The sequence below is a fragment of the Macaca nemestrina genome, chromosome 14 (genome assembly GCF_043159975.1).
Source record: "Macaca nemestrina isolate mMacNem1 chromosome 14, mMacNem.hap1, whole genome shotgun sequence".
Lineage (NCBI taxonomy): Eukaryota > Metazoa > Chordata > Mammalia > Primates > Cercopithecidae > Macaca > Macaca nemestrina.
In genome coordinates this window covers 110,692,523-110,710,744 of record NC_092138.1, presented here as the reverse complement: position 1 = coordinate 110,710,744, position 18,222 = coordinate 110,692,523, and the positions used below count along the sequence as shown (strand labels likewise).

The 18,222-nt window shown below is 46.5% G+C and overlaps 1 protein-coding gene, 1 long non-coding RNA gene and 1 other non-coding gene across 11 annotated transcripts in view; 1 reads left to right on the top strand and 2 right to left on the bottom strand.

The window, feature by feature from the left end:
* LOC105463988 (spectrin alpha, non-erythrocytic 1) overlaps positions 1-6,969 on the bottom strand; it is an 85,970-nt gene extending 79,001 nt beyond the window's left edge. For 8 of the 9 annotated variants that reach the window (XM_071078414.1, XM_071078418.1, XM_071078420.1 and 5 more), the window contains exon 1: positions 4,105-4,124. The gene's annotated coding sequence lies outside the window, so the exon portion shown is untranslated. Of the gene's footprint in view, positions 1-4,104; positions 4,125-6,848 lie in introns of those variants that run through there. The other variant, XM_071078416.1, reaches the window with a different exon arrangement.
* Positions 6,970-7,114: 145 nt separating this feature from the next.
* Positions 7,115-18,133, top strand: LOC139358227 (uncharacterized). The gene is made up of 3 exons (XR_011612884.1): positions 7,115-7,178; positions 16,322-16,441; positions 17,109-18,133. It is a non-coding gene; the product is annotated as an uncharacterized lncRNA (long non-coding RNA).
* On the bottom strand, positions 16,028-16,089 carry LOC112423516 (U7 small nuclear RNA). The gene has a single exon (XR_003013999.1). It is a non-coding gene; the product is annotated as a U7 small nuclear RNA (small nuclear RNA).
* Positions 18,134-18,222: the final 89 nt, after the last annotated feature.

Here is an 18,222-nt window from a genome sequence, read left to right as displayed (position 1 = left end):
GTAATCCCAGCACTTTGGGAGGCCGAGGCGGGTGGATCACGAGGTCAAGAGATCGAGACTATCCTGGCTAACATGGTGAAACCCCGTCTCTACTAAAAAATACAAAAAACTAGCCGGGCGTGGTGGCGGGCGCCTGTAGTCTCAGCTACTTGGGAGGCTGAGGCGGGAGAATGGCGTGAATCCGGGAGGCGGAGCTTGCAGTGAGCCGAGATCACGCCACTGCACTCCAGCCTGGGAGACACAGCGAGACTCCGTCTCAAAAAAAAAAAAAAAAAAAGAAATTTTCCAGGGAAGGTATAGCTACACATGGAACAATAACGACACTGTACACGAGCTCCTGAAAGAGATGGAAGTCTCCAGGATTCGAGTGTACGGTGCTGTTCTGCCTCCTATCACAGGAGTCACTGCATTTCTAAAATTCTTTACTGCTACGGAAATTAAGAAATCACATTTGGGAGCATCCCTTTATGATGAGAAGAAAATCTCCATCATAATATTGCAAAGGTTCCACCTGAGCAAGTCCCCCTGCTTGGGCCCAGCTTGCTGATTTGATCCTACCAATCCAGAGAGACAGTTCAGCAAGGCCCCGCTGAAATTAACCAACCTAAAAGGCCCTCTTTGTCACCCCAGTGAAGTAGAACAAGTCAATTCTATACCAAGTGCTTTGGTCAGGCAATAATGGACTTTTCTTTCCTGCAGTAGATCAGCTGACGTCAGTAGGTGGGAGGTCTGCCAAGCCACAACAGGCTGTCTCTGGGGAGCTGGGTATCTGAAAGTCACCAATGTGCTCCCACTGCAGTCAGCATTCAGTATTTTCACTTGTGCAATTACAGGAGACACCAAAAAAGATTATGGGTAAGAGTTTCGCCGCTCTTAACCTGATAGGGCGCTGTCTCTTGTTTACACGAGTTCCAGTTTCTTTTTGCTCCTAAAAGGATCATTTCTGCAGACTACATTAAACACAGGAGAATTCTCATAAATATCATTAAGAATTCCTGCCATCCAAAGGTGCCACAACCTTTTACCGGAAACTGTCAGAGTTACTGAAATGTCAACTCTGCCTGGGCGCGCCACATTCCTTCCACAACTGAGGCTGCATGCTGCAAGCACCCCACCCCTTCCCTGGCATATGCAGCAGACTGATAAGGCCGACTTCACAGAGAATGTTCCAGGCTGTTCCCAGCCATATGGGATTAACGCCTTTTGAGAGCGCCAGAAAGGAAAAATCTGGGAAACGTGCCATTAAAAAACAAACTCCAATCTTACTAGCCTATCTATCAGTTCCACTAACTGCCTAAAAACCACAACAGAGACGACTTCCTAGGAATGCAATCAACTGACTGCTTATCTCAAAGGAGCCGGCTGTCTTTGATTTTGCCAATCAAGTCCGTTCACATGGAGACTGAAGGAGGGGAAATAAAGTGCTAAGTATATTCTCTACATGTTTAAGGACAACTTCCCATTTAAGGTAACTTAAAAAAAAAGGTATATATTTGCAAAATATTATTAGAGAAGACTGAAGACATAGGCTACAAATGCTGCAATGCAGCAAACGTTAGCTGCATCATTCAGCAAGTAATGTGAATCTCAGGGGGATAAAACAGGAATTACAACCATGTCCTCTATTGTAATAAATAAAATGAACTTGTCAGCATTCTTACAATACTGCCAGATCTCAGAAGAGTGGGGTCTAAAGATATGAATCTTGGTTAGAAATTTCTAATTTAATCCAAAGATACAGCATGCTTCAGAATGATCCATATCAAACACAAACTTATACACAATATCAACTGAAAATGGATTCCTACAAAAGAGATTAGACCTGAATATCTTTGTCTTCTTGATGAATGTCAAGAGACAGCTGTTTCAGGCAGTTCTTGGTATTTGGGGAATTTTCACGTCTCAAATAAAAATTTGGGGGTATTTGGGGGCATAAAATTTGGGGGTATAAAAAATTGGGGGTATTTATGGGATATATAGCTATATCCCCTTGTATAGGCAGAGGCAGTGGGTGGGAATCACACTGCGTTAAGCAATACAAAAGACTGCAGATACAAACATTTTCGAACCAAAGGTCAAATGCTTTGGACTCTGTAAACCTGGCACCTGCAGTGAATGGTTTAGGATGCCCTCACGCAGACCTTAGTAGAAGAATTCGGCAGAGTTTCTCTATGGAATCCCAAAAGAGAGAATCATAGCGAGACTGAAAGGAGTCTCTATTAAAAACAAAGCATTGGGATTGCCATTCTTTCAGCAAGCTGAATGTACTGGATGTAAGAGGCGCTTGGAATACTACAAAATGAATTCTGATTCTCAGGCAGGACACCACTAGACATACAGTTTTGCAAGAAAGGGATTTTTAGGGACTAACAGGATGAACGGTCATTTGGTCATTTGGTTATGGAAAAATTCATAATCATCATCCAAAGCAAAAGGTCACAGAAATCATTCATCAGTTGTTTTTGTTGCTTAGTCAGAACCCAAATGTGCAGAACCGACAATGTCTTTTTTCTGTGGCTTAGGATGCCAGCCTAACACTAAATTTTAGATTTGCAAAGCAAGAGAACTATATCCATGGATGTGGAAGGGCTTCCCTAAGAACAAACCACCAAATAATTGATTAGCACTCATAAAATTGTATACCAGTTGATTCTCAGGTCAAACAAAATTAACTCAAAACCAGCTTAGCTGCAGATTTTAGTGGCAGATTTGATGGTAAGCAGAGAGGTCAATAATACATAAAGGATGACTGAACACCATAAATAAAAACAAGTATTTTTGCTTAAACCACATTCCAAATCAGGATTGTGGATCAGCATGTCAGCTTTCAAACTGATTAATTCATTTCAACTTGTTAGCGCAATTGTGCAGAGGTGAGCAGGGACTTAGCTTTAAGAAAGCAAAAGATTCATACTGCATTGCATCAAAATCCAGAAATGCAGAGCAATATTGAGAAAACTTACTTCTGAACGCTTCCCAAATACTATCTTGCTGCTACTTACCTTTTAACCTGCAAAATTCAGATGAGAGGTATTTAAGTTCCTTATTGTTACTATGACTCAAAACAGGAAATGGTTACAATGTGGCCCATTTTTATAAACCTCATTTAAATAAATAACTCATCCGATTTATAAAAAGGCCTGCCTTGGATTTATCACCTATAATCACTAGAAATTTCCAAGGTTTATATTTCTTATTTTGAGATATCAAGATACTGAATTTTTTTTTTAAAAGGTCCAATTTAGAAAACAAAGACTGTACACAAATAAAACAAATAAAGAGAGCTGTTTATTTACTTATTTTTTTGAGACGGAGTCTTGCACTGTCCCTGGGCTGGAGTGCAATGGTGCAATCTCGGCTGATTGCAACCTCCACCTCCAAGGTTAAAGCGATTCTCCTGCCTCAGCTTCCCCAGTAGCTGGGATTACAGGGGCCCGCCACCACACCCGGCTAATGTATTTGTATTTTTAGTAGAGACGGGGTTTCACTATGCTGGCCAGGCTGGTCTCGAACTCCTGACCTCATCATCTGCCCGCCTTGGCCTCCCAAAGCACTGGGATTACAGGCATGAGCCACCACACCCTGAAAAGGGAAGCTCTATTTTATTATAGAAATTGTGGTGGAAGAAGTCAATGGAACAGGAAACAAGCCCAAGTTTACAATATTTGTCAAATTTTAAAAACAATTTTTACTATGTATTTTTCAGATTATTTTTTCCAAATATCTAGGATAATCTGTTTTGCCCCTTGGTTCTTAAAAACCAAGTAGCCACCAATAAAAAGTCAGCAAACACTACATGCAAACACCATAATGGTGATAAGAAATTAATATATTCATGCCTTAAAGAGAGAGAGGTTAAAGAAAAAAAAAAAAAAAAGGGAAGGCTTTGAAAATTTTCAAGTAAATTTACTAATACTTCTGATAATTTAACACCAAAAAAACCCCAAACAAATCCTAAACAATTTGTTTAACAGAAACATCATGCAGGCAGGGTTTTTTCCCCCCTTTCTTTGGTTCATTCAACCTCTTTGACACAAATATGCCTTCACTGCAAGCCAGGCAAAACCAAAAAGGCAACCCGTTTTCTGCATGCTGGTCAAATACCTGTACTCTGCGTTTACGAAACGATGACAACATGATGGAGGAATGTGGAGTCTAAAGAGGGAGGGGGAAGAGCAAGATAACAAGCTTCTAAGGGCAAATGGAACAAAATTATGAAGAAAACAGATATTTAAAAACATACGAATACAGATTAAAAATCCAACTTCAGATATTTTCTCAGTGTCTTCTCTCTGACATTCTGTATAGCGTCTAAATCCCACAAGGGATTTAAAATGTGGAAAGAAAACCAAGGTTCCCAGGTCTTGGCAGTTACTATCTGGATATGCTGCACTGGTCAAGTCTCACTCTCTTTTGGGTCTCAATTTCCCCACTTGTCAAAGTAATAATACTGAATATACTTTTTCAAACTAAACACGCCCTCCTCCTGAGGATCCCAGGACAAGATGATTCCTAAATCCCCTTCCATTCAGCAATAAAAGAGCATGACTGCATGAAATTATCACAAAGTAGAACTCAAGCCACAAAGATCTGACTTGGGCCTAGCTTGCCAGTACACTTACTTCACAAAATACTATTTCCTGTTCAAAATTGGTACAAGAGGAATATGCAAAAAAGGTGGAAGAGAGGTGATGGTTCACAGCACAGCTGCTCCAGTCAAGTGGCCCCAAGTGATGAACTATGCGGTCCTCCTCCTCCTCCGCATTCCTGGAGTCAGCATTTGCCACTAGGGCGTTGCATTCTACAGTACAGCCGCAGCTGATAATGCTGCAACAGACCTGAGTGCCTAACTAGCGGGATCCTTGCATAGCCCACGGAGGACTGATTACAAAGGCAGGCCAGCCTTGAACACATTATCCATTCTTAGTGTAGATTCCGCAGTGACAGGACATGGGGGACTATTCCTGAGATCCACTTTTCAGGATGTGCAGTTGACCCCCCACTTTGGATGAAGGCAGGTAAGAAAAAAGCAGAAAAAACTTTAACCCAGGGAACCAAAAGACATACTTAAAACGGCTCTCCCCATGTCCACCTCTTCATCAGATTGCTTGACAGGCTTACACTGTAGCCTATGACATATCCAATTTCTCCAATTATTAGATGGCTACAAAACACACTGCCAAGACCAAAGCGTATCAGAGAATCAGTTACTAGGCTGATGGTTTGCCATAAGAACTGCTTCACACTTGTCCAGGATGAAGCAAATCCTCCTTTCCAGTTTCTCCATCTAGGTCCCTGGATACCAGTTAACACACTTTGAGGCTCCCTTTGAGTAATTATTGGCCCAGTTACTGAAAAAGGTTTATTGCTAATTTCCTGCACAGAGGCCCTTACTGCAGCACTTCTTTCTCCCCGTAGCACATATTAAACTTTGACTTCAATTTGACCTTTCAAAATCTAAGACATTAGCTAGCTGCAATGAAAGGGAAAATAAATGACTAGTTAAGGAGTCGGAACCTTGGCTCAATGGCTTCATATAGCTGAGTGTTCCTGCTGCTATTCCCAAGATTTTCTGTTTCCTGGCTCCAAGACACCCCCACCCTTCCATCTTTGATACATTCTGTTTTACTTAAGGCCAATTGCTATGACGACGCAATTTCTCAACACATTATGAAAATACTTCATATGGCCTCTCTCCTGTTATTCCCGAACAGCCATGATGGTTAAGTTTTTCTAAAATACCATGATGAAGACAGAACAAAGGGCTTAAATATTTTAGGATCTATTATATAAAAGAGATCTGATTAGATGTTGTAACAGTTCAATCATCATCTCAACCCAGCCTTCTGAGCTATTCAGGCTTTTCATTTAAGACATATTCAACTCTTAACTTTAACAAGGCGCTTATTTAAAATATATTTTACTCCAGTACATGAAAGGGACTTTTTAAAGCGATGTTCTATGGGAAGCGTCTAATCAAATTCTCAGGGATAGCTTTCAAACAAAAGACTGTTCTATCATTCAACACTGGTATGGTAGAATTTTGGACACTGTATCTCGACTCGAAAGACCCAGTTCCAGGAAACACACACACACACACACACACACACACACACACGAACTCCAAGCTATTAAGTTATTTGATTTGACCCTCATACCATACAAGCACCGCATCTACCTATTATTTACAAGCAAATCACAACTGGGAAGAAAGAAAAATGTTTATTACAAGGAAAGAAAAGGAGACGGCCAGTCTCAGACCCTTCTGCGTTCAAAGAGACGGCAGAGATTCGCCAGGCAGGATGAAATTAAGGTCAGAGAGCCGTTTACGCTACGCTCGGGCTCCCCGAGCTCTTCCTCCCTCCACGGCTGGCCGGCATTACTGGTGCCATTCGGAAGAACGAGCTGCAGAAGTCGCTCCCGGCCGAGGGAAGGGACCGGGGGCGGTGCGGGGAGCGTTCTGCAGGGAGGCGGCTGGCGAAGATCCCGACGAGGGAGCCCCCACCCACCTGCCGCAGCCGGATGGGGCAGGGCAGGGCCGCGCCGCAGCCAGGCTTGGGGGTGGCGGGGAGGGACCCGGCGGCCTCGCGCCCCCTCCCCCCCGTCAGTGACATTCCAGCGGCGGCGCCGAACGTCCGCCCGGCTGCTCCTCCGCAGCCCACGCGCCACAAAAGAGGCGGCAGAGGCTCCCCCGGCACCTCAGCCGAATGGAGGCAGCGCCGCGGCCCGCCCGACTCACCTGTCCGCGCGCCGGCCCCGCCCCGCCTTAAGGGCTGCCCAGCTCCCGCCCGGGGGTCGGCTGCCCGGGGCCCCGCTCCCTCCCGGAGCTCCCCGACTGCCCCTCTCACCGGCTCTCGTGGGGTGAGGGGCGTGGGTGCGTCGGGCCGAGGGGGTGCTGAAGGACCGAGGAGCCTCCGCGGCCTCCGCTCCGCGCCGTTCACTCCGCAGCGGGTAGTGGCGGCGACGCGCGCGCCCCGCCTTTTTTATAGGCAGCTACGCGCGCTCCCGCGGCGAGCGGGCGCGAGCGCAAGGGGAAGCGCCCCGGCGCTGCGCGAGGGGCGGGGGAGCGCGCCGGCGGAGCAAAGGGGGCGGCGCTCCCGCCGGCTCACCGCCCGGCCGCCCGGCGGAAAGGGCCGAGCGATCCCGGAAGGAGCCGAAGCGGCGATACGGGGGAAGAGGTGAGCGAGGGGCGGGCCGCGGGAGGATGGGGAAATGGGGCGCGCGCAAGGGGTGAGGGGTGATGGTGCAGTGAGGTCACTGACTACGCCCTGGCCGACAGAGACGCTCCCGCCTCACCTCCCTCCGCGCAACTTGCGCCCCGCCACCGCCCGCCCTGCGGACAGTCGTCTGCACTGCACCCCTCCGCCCTGGGAGCTCTTCCAGGACTGCGGAGAAGGGCGGGGCGGGGGGTATCGCTGCAGTCTGGCTGGGATGCTGCGCGCCCCGGCCGGAAAAACGCCCAGTCCCAAAGGGTGAGATCACCCGAGTGCGTCTCTTCTTCCTGCTCACTTTCCCGAGGAGGAGGCTGGCGCTGGGGACCCTAGTCACCCTACTTCGGTGGGGGCTGGGGTCAAGAAGACGCAGATGATTTGGGGCCCCGGGTTTGAAGAGGCGGTGAGAGGAAAAGGCCAAATCTGAATCAGAAAAAAAATTAAGTCGACTAATTTGCGGCATAAAGCTGTTATTCTGGAATTTGGAGAGTTAATTTCTTACATTCTTGGATATTATGGGGGAGGGAAACGGCAGCGGCAAAATAATAATTTCTTATATTCCTGCAGCAAAAGCTTTCTCACAGGTCGCCAGTAGAATAGGGCATATTCATCCTATTTCATAAACAAGACATTAAGGTTGCAAATGGAAGGTTCTGACTGCTGAGATGGAAATCCTAGCCCTTCAATTGCTAGCTGCCTGACCTGGGCCAAGAGACATAGCCTACATGAGCATTATGTAAGAGTGCCCATTTGTAAAATAGGAAAATATCTCATCAAATTATTGCAAAGATTAAGAAATGAAAAGGTAACACGAAATACTTCGCATAGTGCCTAGTACACAAGGAAAGTTCAATTAATTGTGCCAGAAAGAACCTTAATGAATAGGAAAGGGAGGCATTTTGATGCGGGTGGCTGCTGGGGTGCAGACAGAGAAAAATAAGATTCTCAGAATTTCTGATCCTTAAAGTCCTAGCAGTTTGAGGGCCTGGCTCTCAACTCTGTAGCCAGAAGCCCTGGATTAGGAAGCGCTTTCCCTATCCCCATTCCGGTGACAGCTGGGCCGCAGCCATCGGGAGTAACACCCAGATCATTCCTGTGCAGTCAGGCAGAAGGGGAGCTCTGCAGCTCAGGAAGGCTTCAGCCTCCTGGTTACTAAGCAGCTCTCCTCTTTAAATAAATACAAAGTCATTGGGCACTGCACCAGAACCTGGGCCCAGACCTGGCCCTGAGCTTCCTGGTCCTCTGCAGTTTGGCTTCTTTCCCCATGCGCGGGACCTGCAATACGGTTTCTAAGCTGCCCTGGCTGTAGCCATGATACTGAGGAAAAATTTCCCTACCCACTCACTCCATTGGAGTGGTGAGAAAAGGAGTGGCCACACCCCAGAAGCTGCTTTAGAGAATCTGTGTAGGAAAAACGTAGGAGCTGAGAGGCATTTCCTGCAATCTTCTATGTAGAGAAAGCTGGGCTGGGCAGCTCCTCCCTGGGGTTTGCATTTCTGGGAACAGCTGATGGTATCCGTGGCCTCTTCTCCAGCAGGTTGCAGTAAAATGTTTAATCAGGTATTCAGCTCTGGGTACAAAATGGCTTACACAATTGTAGCTCCCTAAAATTTCCAAGAGCTTCTGCTCCAGCAAAGAAAGCACCTCGGGACTGAGGGGCAGGAGCTATTAAAAAGGGAGGGTTTTTCTATTAAATCGCCCTGGCTCCATAGTGAACTGGGGGTTTTGCTGCTTTTGCTGGATGCAAAACGAATTGGAGACCTAAGAGAGAGCTCTGTATTGATAGAGAAACTAAAATCTTGTTTGATCCTTTGTCTGATCCGAGACATGGCCAAGAAACAGTATCCCCAGCACTCTCCACCTCCCACCCACTCACCCTGCCTTCTCTGCACTTGGCACTTGAAATGAGCCATTTAAAAAGCCATTCTTCACTGTTCTGCTGTCTGCCTACCTCACCTCCCACCAGTTTCACCATATGCCTAACACCCTAGTAGGTGTGGAAAGCTGGGGGAAAAAACAACAACAAAAAAGCACAGGACAGTGTAACGGCTTTGTAACCAATCAACTCCATGTTCTCAGTCACACCCCTCCTGGCCTCCTAAAAAGCAGAGGGTTGGACTCAATTCTCAACTCCTTTTTCTAGTTTCAGCAGTCCTCAGAAGGTTTGACAGGCACCCTAAGCTTAAGCATCTAGATAGTCCCAAAACTTTTTCAGGTTGTTGAAAAGGTCAACTGTTGGAAAACACACTAATTGTAGTGATGTGTCCATATGCTCCAGCCAGGGAAAGTCACTTGCCCACTCTCCCTGGGAGAGAGCCCTTCCCCTCCCCTCTCCTCCACACCCCATCTCACCCCCTGCAAAGATAACGGGCAAGCACTTCCACTGTGTTTCCTCCCTAGAAGGGAGCTGATTGGGAAGAGTCATGCTGGTCAGTGGACTGCACTTCCCATGTGACATTCTGCAGTGTCAGAACTGGCAAGAAATAACACAGATCTTCAAAACACAGTGCCTGGATGAACCTTGAAGGCATTATGCTAAGTGAAATACGCCAGACACATAATGATGAATATTGTATGACAATTCCACTTATATCAGAGCCCTAAAATTGTCAGATTCACAGAGACAGAAAAAACTGTTGTTACCAGGGGCTGAGGGGAGGGAGGAATGGGTTATTATTGTTTAGTGGGTACAGTTTCCATCTGGGATGGTGAAAGAGAGTTCTGGAGAGGATGGTGGTGATGGTTGCATAACACTGTGACTGTACATAATGCCACAAAACTGTACACTTAAAAATGGTTAGGCTGGGCATGGTGGCTCCCACCTGTAATCCCAGCACTTTGGGAGGCCCAGGCGAGCGGATCACTTGAGTCACTCCGTCTCAAATAAAAGAATAAAAAGTTTAACTTTTATGTTCTATATATTTTACTACAATCAAAAAATAAAGTGAAACACAAGCCACTGCTTCTAAAATCAAGCACTATATTAGAGAAGCAGCCTGATAGGCTCTGGGAGTGTGGCCTTGCCAGGGTTTAAGACTCCAGGTGACAGTAGAAATATAAATTCCTCCCTCCCCTCCCCTAATCCAACCTCCTAATCTGGCTCCAGTCATTTCACATCTGTTCCCCTGCAGGGCTGCCTGCTAGGCCTGGTCAGTCTGTGTCCCTCCTGCTTACTTTGAACCCACTACTACAGTTAGTTTCACAAACCACGTCAAACCTTCTCAACAAGTTTCAGTCACTTCCCAATGCCTATGGAATAGGCCGAACTTTGCAGCCTCCACAATCTTGTTCCAATTTACCTTTTCACAGCATCGTTCCCTACAGTTCTTCTCTACTGGTCTGAGGTTAGCCTATTGCAAAACATATTCTCTCTTCAACTCCATGCTTTTGTGAACAATTTTTTCCTCCAATTAGAACATCCCTTCCCAACACTCATGCCTCCTTTCTACCTGAAAATCTTACCCATTTCGAGTATACGTAAGTAGAACTTTTCTGGAAGAGCAGTTTGGCAATGTGGATCAAAATATAAAATTTGCATGCCATTTGACCCAGCAATGTTAGTTACATCTAGAAATCTGCCTTAAGCAGGACAAGATGCATTTTCATTCAGGACAGGTGTGGTGGCTCACACCTGCAGTCCCAGCACTTTGGGAGTCCGAGACAGGTGGCTCACTTGAGTCCAGGAGTTTAAGACCAGCTTGGGCACCATGGCAAAACCCCGTCTCTACAAAAAAATGCGAAATTAGCCAGATGTGGTGGCATGTGCCTATAGTCCCAGCTACTCAGGAGGCTGTGGGAGGATCACCTAAGTGCAGGAGGTCAAGGCTGCAGTGGGCCATGACTGTGCCACTGCATTCCAGCCCAGGCAATAGAGTGAGACCCTGTCTCAAAAAAAAAAGTGTTAATAATTATTTTAAAAATTTGGCATAACCTAGTCACCAAGTGAAAAATGGTTAATTATGATTCATAAATTCAAGACTATATCCATGATATAATACTTATTGACTTGAGAAAATATTTGAGTTGCTACTGAATTTTAGGTTACATGAATGGTACTCAGTCTATTTAAGTAAGAATTATAGGCTGGGTGCGGTGGCTCATGCCTGCAATCCCAGCACTTTGGGAGGCTAAGGAGGGTGGATCACCTGAGGTCAGGAGTTTGAGACTAGCCTGACCAACATGGTGAAACCTCATCTCTAGACTAGAATTTCAACCCCACCTTTCCTGGGTTTCTAGCTTGCAGATGGCAGACTGTGGGACTTCTCAGTCTCCATAATCTCATGAATAAATTCCTCATAATTAAATCTCATCATATCCCTGTCTATCCATCCATCCATCTCCTATTGGTCTGTTTCTCTGGGGACCCTAATACAGCAAATTTCCATATGCCTGTCACCCAGCTCCAACAATTATCAACATTCTGCCATTCTCGTTTGTTTTTTTTGAGACTGAGTCTCACTCTTGTTGCCCAAGCTGGAGTGCAATAGCACGATCTCAGCTCACTGCAACCTCTGCCTCCCGGGTTCAAGTGATTCTCCTGCCTCAGCCTCCCGAGTAGCTGGGATTACAAGTGTCCACCACCACGCCCAGCTAATTTTTTTGGTATTTTTAGTAGAGACAGGGCTTCACCATGTTGGCCAAGCTGGTCTTGAGCTCCTGACTTCAGGTGATCTGCCCGCCTCGGCCTCCCAAAGTGCTGGGATTACAGGCATGAGCCACCAGACCTGGCCCATTCTGCCATTCTTATTTCATTGATTACTTACCTACTTCACTTTTAACATAGTATTTCCAGGCCAGGCGCAGTGGCTCACACCTGTAATCCTAGTACTTTGGGAGGCTGAGGTGGGCAAATCACAAGGTCAAGAGATGGAGACCATCCTGGCCGACACGGTGAAACCCCATCTCTACTAAAAATACAAAAATTAGCTGGGTGTAGTGGCACACATCTGTAGTCCCAGCTACTCGGGAGGCTGAGGCAGGAGGATCGCTTGAACCCAGGAGATGGAGGTTGCAGTGAGCTGAGATCGCACCACTGCACTCCAGCCTGGCGACAGAGCAAGACTCCGTCTAAAAAAAAACCAAAAAACAAAAAAACACATATTATTTCCCAAACTTATTTGACTGCCAAACCCTTTTTTTGCACCCTGCAGAAAAGTACTCTGGGATTTAAACTATCAGCTGACTGGCTCTCAGGCCTTTGGACTTAGACTAGATGAAATAAGTCTATCCTCTGCACTCCTATAACTTTTAGGTCAACCCTTCAAGTGCTCCAGGTGCTTAAATCACATTCTCGATGGAATTAAAATTCTGCCTTCAAGTCACCTCTCTTGAAAACCTGTTTATGGCCGGGCGCGGTGGCTCAAGCCTGTAATCCCAGCACTTTGGGAGGCCGAGGCGGGCGGATCACAAGGTCAGGAGATCGAGACCATCCTGGCTAACACAATGAAACCCCGTCTCCACTAAAAATACAAAAAAAAAAAAAAATTAGCCGGGCGTGGTGGCGGCGCCTGTAGTCCCAGCTACTCGGGAGGCTGAGGCAGGAGAATGGCGGGAACCCGGGAGGCGGAGCTTGCAGTGAGCCGAGATGGCGCCACTGCACTCCAGCCTGGGCGACAGAGCGAGACTCCGCCTCAAAAAAAAAAAAAAAAAAAAAAAAAAAGAAAACCTGTTTAGGCCGGGCGCGGGGGCTCAAGCCTGTAATCCCAGCACTTTGGGAGGCCGAGGCGGGCGGATCACAAGGTCAGGAGATCGAGACCACAGTGAAACCCCGTCTCTACTAAAAATACAAAAAATTAGCCGGGCGCGGTGGCGGGCGCCTGTAGTCCCAGCTACTCAGGAGGCTGAGGCAGGAGAATGGCGGGAACCCGGGAGGCGGAGCTTGCAGTGAGCCGAGATCGCGCCACTGCACTCCAGCCTGGGCAACAGCGTGACACTCCGTCTCAAAAAAAAAAAAAAAAAAAAAAAAGAAAACCTGTTTAGAGTCAACATTCCATCCTTGCTACAGGTTGATGACTTCAAGGTAACCTTAGTCACCAGGGTCCTGTTTTCAGCGTTGTAGGTGTCAGAGCTTGATCTTGTCACCTCATCAGAATTGTAAGCATGTTTTTTTGCAGGGCGAAAAGAGGCGTATCTTTTAATTTTGAAATAGTTTCCAATTTACAGAAAAGTTACAAGAATACTGGAAAGAAATCCCATATACCCTTCACCCAGATTCCCCCATTTGTCAACCTTTGACCACGGTTGCTTTATTATTCTATGTTTAAATATATATACACACATACAGCTGTCTACATACACATAGACATACACACGTGTATACATATATATGTATACACATAGATATCCCCCTCCCACCAATCATTTGAAAATAAGTTTCTGGCTGGGTGTGGTGGCTCACGCCTATAATCCCAGCACTCTGGGAGGCTGAGGTGAGCAGATCACCTGAAGGCAGGAGTTCAAGACCAGCCTGGCCAACATGGTGGAACCCCATCTCTACTAAAAATACAAAAATTAGCTAGGCATGGTGGCATGTGCCTGTAATCCTAGCTACTCACGAGGCTGAGGCAGGAGAATCGCTTGAACCCGGGAGGCAGAGGTTGCAGTGAGCCAAGATCACACTACTGCACTCTAGCCTGGGCAACAGAGCTAGACTCTGTTTCAAAAAAATAAATAAGTTGCAGACATCATGCCCCTCAGGGCATATTTTCCAAGAATAAGAACACTCATTTTCATAACCACAGTACAATGATTAAAGTCAAGAGATGCATGTTGACACAGTACTATTATCTAATATATAGGCCTTATTCAAGTTTTGCCTATTGTTCCAATGTCCTTTATAGCAAAAAACACACCCACAGAAATATCTTTATTTTTGGTGCAGGTTCCAATCTAGGATCACATGCTGTACTGAGTATAAATATCCTGAAAGAGCTAAAAGAAAAAAAAGTTCTTGAATACATCCATCTGGAAAAAACTGATTTTTTTTTTTTTAGCGACGGACTCTTGCTCTGTCGCCCAGGCTGGAGTGCAGTGGTGCGATCTTGGCTCACTGCAAGCTCCGCCTCCTGGGTTCACGCCATTCTCCTGCCTCAGCCTCCCGAGTAGCTGGGACTACAGGTGCCCACCACCAAGCCCAGCTAATTTTTTTTTGTATTTTTAGTGGAGACAGGGTTTCACCATGTTAGCCAGGATGGGCTCCATCTCCTGACCTTGTGATCCACCCGCCTCGGCGGATCCCAAAGTGCTGGGATTACAGGCATGAGTCACCGCGCCCGGCCAGCTGTTTTTGTTTCTTTTTTTTTTTTTTTTTTTTTTTTTTTGAGACGGAGTCTCGCTCTGTCGCCCAGGCTGGAGTGCAGTGGCGCGATCTCGGCTCACTGCAAGCTCCGCCTCCCGGGTTCACGCCATTCTCCTGCCTCAGCCTCCCGAGTAGCTGGGACTACAGGCGCCCACAACCGCGCCCGGCTAATTTTTTTTTTGTATTTTTAGTAGAGACGGGGTTTCACCGTGGTCTCGATCTCCTGACCTTGTGATCCGCCCGCCTCGGCCTCCCAAAGCGCTGGGATTACAGGTGTGAGCCACCGCGCCTGGCCGTTTCTTTTTTTAAGAGATGGGGTCTCACTGTATTGCCCAGGCTGGTCTCAAACTCCTGGGCTCAGGTAATCTTCCTGCCTTGGCCTCCCAAGTCGCTGGGATTGCAGGTGTGAACCACTGCACCTGGCTTAATCTACTTTCTGTAGGCCCACAGGAAATCTAATGTCAGGAATTCATTAGGCAGGATGAAGAAAAGTGAAGGGGATTACCAGGTGTGATATAAGGCACTTGTAAGAAGCTCTGTGGCTCTTAATGGAGCTTTTGGTTTTCTTGACACTGAGACAGAAGATGTCCAAGCCTAACTATGTCACTGCTGTCATCATAGAAAGCTTGAGAAGTAGGGGAAAGCTTCTAGCACATGGGTGGGAAATCGTCAGAAATCCATTCTTCTATGTAAGGGATGTGTAGTTTCTGTCCTATTGGAATTTTTAATTTGTCATCAGATTTGCTGTAGTATGGGACAATAATGTGACAAAAACATGGATCCTCAGCCTGATAATGAGGTCAAATTTGAAAGCAAGAAAGACACGTGAGTACTTGAATTAAAACCGAAGGCAGTCCTTAGTATTCTACTGTAAGGAATCTGATGCTACTCCCCATCAGGAGCTGCATCTCTCATCTAGTAATCATTATCTCTATCCGTGAGTATCAAAACCCTGGCCTCCTAGTGCTCTCCTTTCTTGGTTTACCATTGAAATCCATTAGGAATACCAGCATCAAATGACATATGCAAGACCACTAACCACTAGAGGAAGAATATTCAAATAATTCAAAAATCATAAGAGGTATTTAATATTTTTTTAATTTTTTTATTTAAAATTTTAAAAATTTATAATAGAGATGGGGTCTCAGTATGTTGCCCAGGCTGGTCTTGAACTCCTGAGCTTGAGCAATCCTCCCGCCTTGGCCTCCCGAAGTGCTATGGTTACAGGCATGAGCCACCATGCCCAGCCTAAGTGGTATTTTCCATGAAGTCATACAAATTCAAAGTGGAAGAGAACTTATAGATCATCCCATCCAGCGATTTTTCATTTTGTTTATGACAGATGAACTTTTCCGTACATAATCTTACATGGAACCACAATATATCGTACAGCACATAAAACAAAAAGGCTGTGGCAGAGAGGATGCCAGAGCTCCATTAGGACCCCTAAATGGTTGTGCAAAATATGAGCTGCACAACTCTGGGAGGTACCATCCACCTCCATCATAATTTTGTTTTTTAAAGCTTTCCAGTGAAGATCAGAAAACCTGCTAGACAAATTCTGAAAGAACAATAACACTCATAGATTTGTACAGTTATTAACAGGGCAATCGTCCAATAGAGGATGGTAGTATCTTGAGGGAAAAGGGATGCCTTTTGGAAATTTGCTTTAAGCCTCTATATGTTGACTGGCTACAGGGCTGAGCCCCATTCACTTAACATCCCCCTCTCCTGAAGTCATTGCTTCCCAACCTATTCCCTGTCACGGTACCTAGAAAATGATGCCTTTTTTTTTTTCTCTTTTCTTTTTCAGAGAGTCTTCCTCTGTTGTCTAGGCTGGAGTACAGTGGCGTAATCTCGGCTCACTGCAACCTCCGCCTCCTGGGTTCAAGTGATTCTCCTGCTTCAGCCTCCGGAGTAGCTGGGATTACAGGTGTGCTCCACCACGCCCAGCTAATTTTTGTATTTTTAGTAGAGATGGGGTTTCACCATGTTGGCCAGGCTGGTCTCAAACTCCTGACCTTGTGATCCACCAGCTTTGGCCTCCCGAAGTGCTGAGATTACAGGTGTGAGCCACCACACCCAGCTGAATGATTCCTTTTTTTTTTTTTTGAGATGGAGTCTCGCTCTGTCGCCCAGGCTGAAGTGCAGTGGCCGGATCTCAGCTCACTGCAAGCTCCGCCTCCCAGGTTCACGCCATTCTCCTGCCTCAGCCTCCCAAGTAGCTGGGACTACAGGCCCTCCCAACCCCCCTGGCTAGTTTTTTGTATTTTTTAGTAGAGATGGGGTTTCACCATGTTAGCCAGGATGGTCTCGATCTCCTGACCTTGTGATCCACCCATCTCGGCCTCCGTAAGTGCTGGGATTACAGGCTTGAGCCACCGCGCCTGACCCTAAAATGATTCCATTCTAACACAAAGGTAGGGGGAGGAAATGTGAATGGAACAGGTCGTGGGGGTTCACCCACCACAGGCCCTGTCTGGGAGGGCTAATGAGATCAGCATGCCAAGGCACACCAGCTGGGAAACTCTTCCCTAAGGAAGTGCTATCAAGCATAGTTTGAAAACTACAGTGACATGTCCAATTCTTTTGTTTCACAGGTGGAGATACTGAGGTTCAGAGCAGGTGAAGGACGTACCCAAGGCCAAAAAACCTGAAAGCGATTTGAGCTGGGTCTCCTGATTCCCTCCCCAGTGTTCATACTGTCTACCTTATTTATTTATTTATTTATTTATTTGAGACAGGGTCTTGCTCTGTCACCCAGGCTGGAGTGCAGTGGCATGATCACACCTCACAGCACCCTCGACCTCCCAAGCTCAAGTGATCTGCCCACCTCAGCCTCCCGAGTAGTTAGGACCACAGACATGTGCCACCATGCCTGAAAAATTTTAAAAGTTTTTTTTTTTGTTGTTTGAGACAGAGTCTTGCTCTGTTACCCAGGCTGGAGTGCAGCAGTGTGATCTCGGCTCACTGCAGCCTCTGCCTCCCGGGTTCCAGCAATTCTCCTGCCTCAGCTGCCTCCTGGGTAGCTGGGATTACAGGCACACACCACCACGCCCAGCTAATTTTTGTATTTTTAGTAGAGACAGGATTTCGCCACGTTGGCTAGGCTGGTCTCGAACTTCTGACCTCAGGTGATCTGCCTGCCTCAGCCTCCCAAAGTGCTGGGATTATAGACGTGAGCCACCGTGCCCAGCCGAAAAAATTTTTTTTAGACATGGGGGGGTCTCACTATGTTGCCCAGGCTGGTCTTGAATTTCTGGACTTAAACAATCCTCCCACTTCAGCCTCCCAAAGTGTTGGGACTGTGGGCATGAGCCATTAAGCACGGCCCACTGTGTCTTTCAAAGACTTTAGTATACTTTCACATCTCTTGCTAGATAAAATAGGGTCAGTTATTAGTACATAATTCCAAAAAAGGAAATGACAGAAAAAGAATATTACCAAGGTGTAGGTCAAGAAGACAAAAAGGAATAAATACATACTGCTCTCTACCTGGACTTGTTTTTTTTTTTTTTTTTGAGAGGGAGTCTCGCTCTGTCGCCCAGGCTGGGATGCAGTGGCCGGATCTCAGCTTACTGCAAGCTCCGCCTCCCGGGTTCCCGCCATTTTCCTGCCTCAGCCTCCCAAGTAGCTGGGACTACAGGCGCCCGCCACCTCGCCCGGCTAGTTTTTTGTATTTTTTTTAGTAGAGACGGGGTTTCACCTTGTTAG